Raw genomic sequence first — 6,000 nt, 5'->3', positions numbered from 1 at the left:
AAGCCATGAGTCAGGGAGGAGCCAAGGGTCATAGATGATCCTTTGTGACTCAAGTGGCTGGGCTCCAGCAGTTAGCAGCTACCACTAATACATGCCCCTTTCTTAAGAACACTCCTTGCTTGACTGCTCAAAAAGCATAGACTGTGAATGTGACAAACAGAAGCTGCCTCCAGCTGTGGTCTATGAAAGGCAGCCCAGCCCTCCACAGAACCCTGTATGGAAGGAGTCTGGTCTGAGGTGTCCAGGGTAGGGCAGGAGTCCAGGGCATGCAGGCTCTCAGTGTCCTCATGTATTCCAGTTGCAATCCCCTCTCCAAGCTCCCAATGATGACCACCCAGATATGCTCAGCCTCAGAGACTCACTAGATGTCAGAGCTGAAGGTGACTTGGACATCCAGATCTCATGAGAGCATCTATATTCTCCAAAGTCTCACTACCAAAGAATGCTCCCAGATGCCCAGAGACAGGAGTCTCCTTCTTTCTCGAAGTAGCTTAGGTGACTATGATTGTCCCTCATAAAACTGCTCATACTGAGCTGAGAGCAAGCACTGGCTCCTTCTGACATTAGTAACGAGTTCTGTTTACTCCCACTTCCCTATATTCTTCCTTTCCACCCTTCAACCCCATCTTTCTCTCTCCTCCAGGATCCCCCATCTGCAGTGTGCTAACTCTTACCTTTCTTCAGGATGCTGTATGGTACCATCTGAATCTCCTCCTCTTGAGAAGCTCTTCTTGGCTTCCTCCTGCCCAGAATTCCCTAGCTGGATGTTGGCCTCCACCCAACAGTTCTAATGCCAGACAGAAACCCCAACAGACGCTCCTGGCAGCCACAGGGATCGCTCCTCCCTTCCACATGACTAAAGGCTCCCAGGAGAGTCTCTGGGGAAAGGACTGATGTAAAAGATGAGCCCAGGGTTGGTAGTCACACTTACTTGGTCACTGTGACCTGAGTAATCATATCACTTCCTAGAGCCCCAGTCTCCTCCACAAGTTAGAGTTATGTTTCCCAGTCCATGGTCACAGTCACTGTGGTCCAATATGTGACATATCCTGAATCTCTGTAGTATCATCACCACCACCACCCCTTTTACAGGAATGGAAACTGAATCATGGAGCCTAAGGTGGCCCATGGAGAGCCAGGAATTTGGTCAGCAGTTTTGTATGACCTAACCCATGGTCATGATCCAGCACAAGGCAGATCAGGGCAGGAAGCCACAGGGACTCTTAATTCACACAGGACAGATCACAGGTGGAAGTATGGAGGACTGGAGGCAGTTGAAAGTAGACTCCAGAGTTAAAAGTAGAAGTTGGTTGGGGGGGGGGGGATACTTCTGTTAAATATATACTTTCCTAGGAATCAAAGGAAAAGAGAAATATAGCCAGTGTTCTATGGAGATGGGACAACGATGATGAGAGAGCTAAGAGAATTTACCCAAGGTCAAGTGTCTGAGGTCACTGACCTGCCATTCAGACCTGAGTGTCAGGTGCCTCCCAGATGCTCTGTGGAATGAAAGATAAGGCAAGACCACTAGAGTATCCAGCCTGGGTCAGGCAGCCGCTCTCAGCCTTCCTGATATCTAGCTCACCTGTAGAATGGCTTCCCCAAGCTGTACTCCAGCCTCCTGAGGAATCTTGGGGTGTTTTCAAGGTATCAACCCCAGTCACAAGTATTAGAGACCAAATAGGAAGCAGAGATCCTCAGTCTGGGGACATTCCACTATGATTCCTTCATGCCCAGGCCAATCCATGTTATGAAATCTTAGTTGAAGATGTGTTAACATTTGTTTATGCTGTGGAATATCTGTTTAATGAGGCAAAGATGTGTTACATTCTTTTATGTTGCATTTGTTGAACTCTGTGAAGCTGTGTTACCTTGCCTATCTAAAACACTTGATTGGTCTAATAAAGAGCTGTCAATAACTAGGCAGGAGAGAGAAATAGGTGGGACTGGCAGGCAGAGAGAATAAATAGGAGGAATTTTGCAAGCAAATGGATGGAATTAGAAAACACTATCCTGAGTGAGGTAACCCAGACCCAAAAAGATGAATATGTTATATATTCACTCATAGCTGTAAACAAAAGATATTGAGCCTATAGTTCATAATCCTAGAGAAGCGAAGTAATAAGGTGAACCCTAAGAAAAATGTATATAGATCAATGTGGAAAGTCAGAACAGACAAGATCACCTGACAAAACTGGGAGCATGGGGGTCAGGGGAGAAGGGCTGGTAGATGGGAAAAAGGAGGAGAGAAGAGGGGGGATGAGGAGAACCTGAGGGAATGGGATAGTTGAGAAGGAGGAAGGACAGAGATGAGAGCAAGGAAAGAGATATCTTGATTGAGGGAGCCATTATAGAATTAGCAAGAAACCTGGCTCTAGAGAAATTCCCAGGAATCCACAAGGATGACCCCAGCTAAGACCCTAAACAATAGAGGAGAGGGTGACCCAATCTTGACTTCCCCTGTAGTCAGACTGATGAATATCTTAAATATCACCATAGAACCTTCATCCAGCAGCTGATGGAAACAGAGGCAGAGACCCACATCCGAGCGCCAGTTGAAGAGTAGGAGGAATGAAAATATGAGCGAAGAGGTCAAGAGCATTATGGGTTGTTCGCCCACTGAAACAGTCTACCTCAGCTAATGGGAGCTCACCAACTTCAGCTGGACTGGGAAGAAACAAGCATAGGACCAAACTCATCCCTCTGATTGTGGTTTACAGTTGCATGGCTGGGGCAGACTGAGGGGCCACTGGCAGTAGCACCAGGATTTATCCCTACTGCAGGTACTGTCTTTTTGGGAAACCTATTCTCTTTGGATGGATACATTGCTCAGCCTAGATATAGTAGGGAGGGCCTTGGATCTTCCACAGAACAATGTACCTTACCCTCTCTGAGATTGGATGGGGGCGGGGTAGGAGGGTATGTGGAGGGAATGGAAGGAGGGGAGGGAGTGGAAACTGGGATTAGTATTATAATGAAAAAAAGATAGTTTGTTGGTGTGGGAGGTCCTTCTGTCTATGTGTTGCTTTTATTGGTTAATGAATAAAGAAACTGCCTTGGCCTGTTGATAGGGCAGAACTTAGGTAGGCAGGAAAAACTGGAATGAATGCTGGGAGGAAGAAGGCAGAGTCAGAGGGACGCCATGGAGCCGCCCCCGGGGTCAGACATGCTGAAACTTTGCCAGTAAGCCACTGCCACATGGCGACACACAGATTAATGGAGATGGGTTAAATTAAAGTATAAGAGTTAGCCAATAAGAAGTTAGAGCTAATGGACCAAGCAGTGTTTTAATTAATATAGTTTCTGTGTGATTATTACGGGGCTGAGCAGCCGGGAACCAACATGTGGCTTCCTCCAACAGTTTGTTTTCTTTTTAAATAAATAAGAAAAATTAAAAAGCCCCGTGAATCAGAGAAAAATGCACTTGTAACAAGTGAAAATGAAAATAAATTTTGAAATGAGTGCTATGGCAAAAACAGTCTTTAGTAAAGGATCCATAGCACAAAAATGCTTACATCAGAAAAGAAGAAAGGTTTCCTATTAATGACCCCTATTCTTGCCTGAAGGATTAGATAAAGATGAACAAGTTAAATTTGAAAAAAAAGGAAATAATATTAAAATGAGAAAATCACTGAGATGGAGCAGAAACAAACAATGATATTGAAAGTGGATGTTGTTTTTATTGCTTTTCATTTTTTATTTTATGTCTCTGTGTGTTTTGCCTGCATGTATGTATGTCTGTATACCATTTCATTACTAGTGCCCATAGAGGCCAGAAGAGGGTATCAGATCTCCTGGAACTGGAGACGGTTGTGAGCTGCTATATGAGTTCTGGGAATCCAACCCGGTTCCTTTGGAAGAGCAACCAGGGATCTGAGCCACTGAGTCATCTCTCCAGCACCCGGTGTTTTGTTTTGAGGAGACAAATAATATTGACAATACCAGACAGAAAGGAATAAAGGTATTAACTTCCAGTCTCAGGAATATGAAGGAAAGCATCACTATAGATTCCACAAATATAAAAAGATAATGTTATGAGAAACCTTAATCTAATAAACTAAGGTTTAGGTAAAGTGAACAGACTCACTGAAAGACATTAAGTACCAAAGTTCATTTGCAAACATTAAATCACCTAAATAATCACAAATGTTTTTTGTCTCAGTCTTTATTTTGAGACAGTCTCTCTATGCAGCCCTAGCTGGCCTGGAACTTACTGTGTAGACCCTGCTGGCCTCCACCTCACAGAGATCCACCTGCCTCCACCTCTTGAGTCCTAGGACTAATGACCTGTGTCATCACACCCAGCATAAATTTTTAAAATCTGAATGTGTAGTTAAAACCCTTCCACAATATGAAGTCTAGACCTGTATGGGTTAGCTCATGAACTCTACAAATCAAATAAGGAAGAAATAAAAAAAAAACACTGCCAAGTATGTACAAGCACTCCTAGCAAATTTAAGAACACACCGTTCTCGGTTCAGTCTGTCAGCCTAGCACTGGTCTAATACAAACCCAAGAAACTACATTACAGATAAAGAGAGTTATAGGTGTTTATCCTTTATAAATACACTGAGAAATTCTTAGTGGAATTTTCATGAGTTAAATCATAGTGCATAAGAAGAAGTTAACCCAACATAACTAAGTGTTAGACGGACAAAAACTATGCTGAGGAACAAACAAGTGTGCCGAAATAGATGGAATTGGACGTCAGAGAGACGCAATTCGAGGCTCCAGCCTCAAATTGCTAGCCAGGTGACCTCAGAGGGATGGGAAGCAGGAGAAGGAAGGAGGAAGAACAAGAGGGGAAGAGAGAAGAGGAAAAGGAAAAAGAGGATGAAAAGGAGGGGAAAGGAGAGGGAGAGGAGGGAATGAGAACGAGGAGGGAAAATAAGAGAGAAGGGAGGAAGAGACAGAAGGAGAGGAGAGGAGAGTTTCCTTCAATTCTTAAACACATTGTGTTCAGGGTGTTAATACCTCAGTTCTTGGGTGGTGTGAAGTTCATTGTTCATGGTTCTGAGTCTTAGGAAGTACCAGATAATTGGCTGAGACCAGCCTGCTGGATGGTATTGTAGCTCACAGTTGGCCCAAGCCTCTCATCCACAAGGCAGGCTCCTTTGTGGTAATCATTATTCTGCAACAGTTAATGAGGCCAGACAACCACTATTCTCTCTTGGAATTCCAGTAGGACCCAAGGGGGCATTTGGGAGTCCTCAAACTGGGTCAGAGGAGGGATGTCTAACTGCCCAGCCTTTTGACCACCTGGCTGCCATGGCCATCCTTACAGACATTATGATGTCTCAGAGGGAAGAAATTTCAGTCCCTAATGGAAACTTCCAAAGGATGCCCAGCTCCCCAGTTCCTGGAGCCATGCCTGAAACATCTTAGAGACATTAGACTTCCTGACTGCCTCTTTCATCCAGCCCAGAGGCCCTGTGCTGTGTTCACTAGTGTAGGCAAGTAATCCCCAGGGCTTCTCAGAGGCTGGAACTCCACTCTCCAACTTCATCTGACAAAAGAACACCCCTGAGTCTGCCCACTGGAACTGTGCCCTGCACACTTAAGAGAACGGTGAACCCCTCCTGAAGGGCCACAGTGTAAGCAGAAGAGGATGGACAGCTTCATCTGGTGACCCACAGAACCCAGAGGAAACAGGCTGCTGTGGCTGCCACAGGGGTGAAGGAAGCCGCTCAGACAGAACAGGCTGGTCATTTGGGGGCGACTGAAGGCAAGGGGCCAGGTTGGGAGAGAGTGCTGTATGAAGTATATTCTTTCCTCTCTACCAGAAACTGAGAGCCTGGAAAGGAGCAAGGGACACCCGCAGGTGGGGGATGGAGAGAGAATATGAGCAGGGTTCTTTCCTGGAGAGAGGGCTTGAGGTAATTGCTCCCTCATCACCTTTGCAAGAGGCAGGAAAGCACAGTGGTTAAGCCACCTATGCTGTTCAAGACCCAGGGGTTAGTCCCAGCCCCGACACTTACTGCTTTGGTAGAAGGCAAAGCA

Source organism: Microtus pennsylvanicus, chromosome 13 (assembly GCF_037038515.1).
Source record: "Microtus pennsylvanicus isolate mMicPen1 chromosome 13, mMicPen1.hap1, whole genome shotgun sequence".
NCBI lineage: Eukaryota > Metazoa > Chordata > Mammalia > Rodentia > Cricetidae > Microtus > Microtus pennsylvanicus.
Note: the sequence above shows the minus strand (reverse complement) of the source record.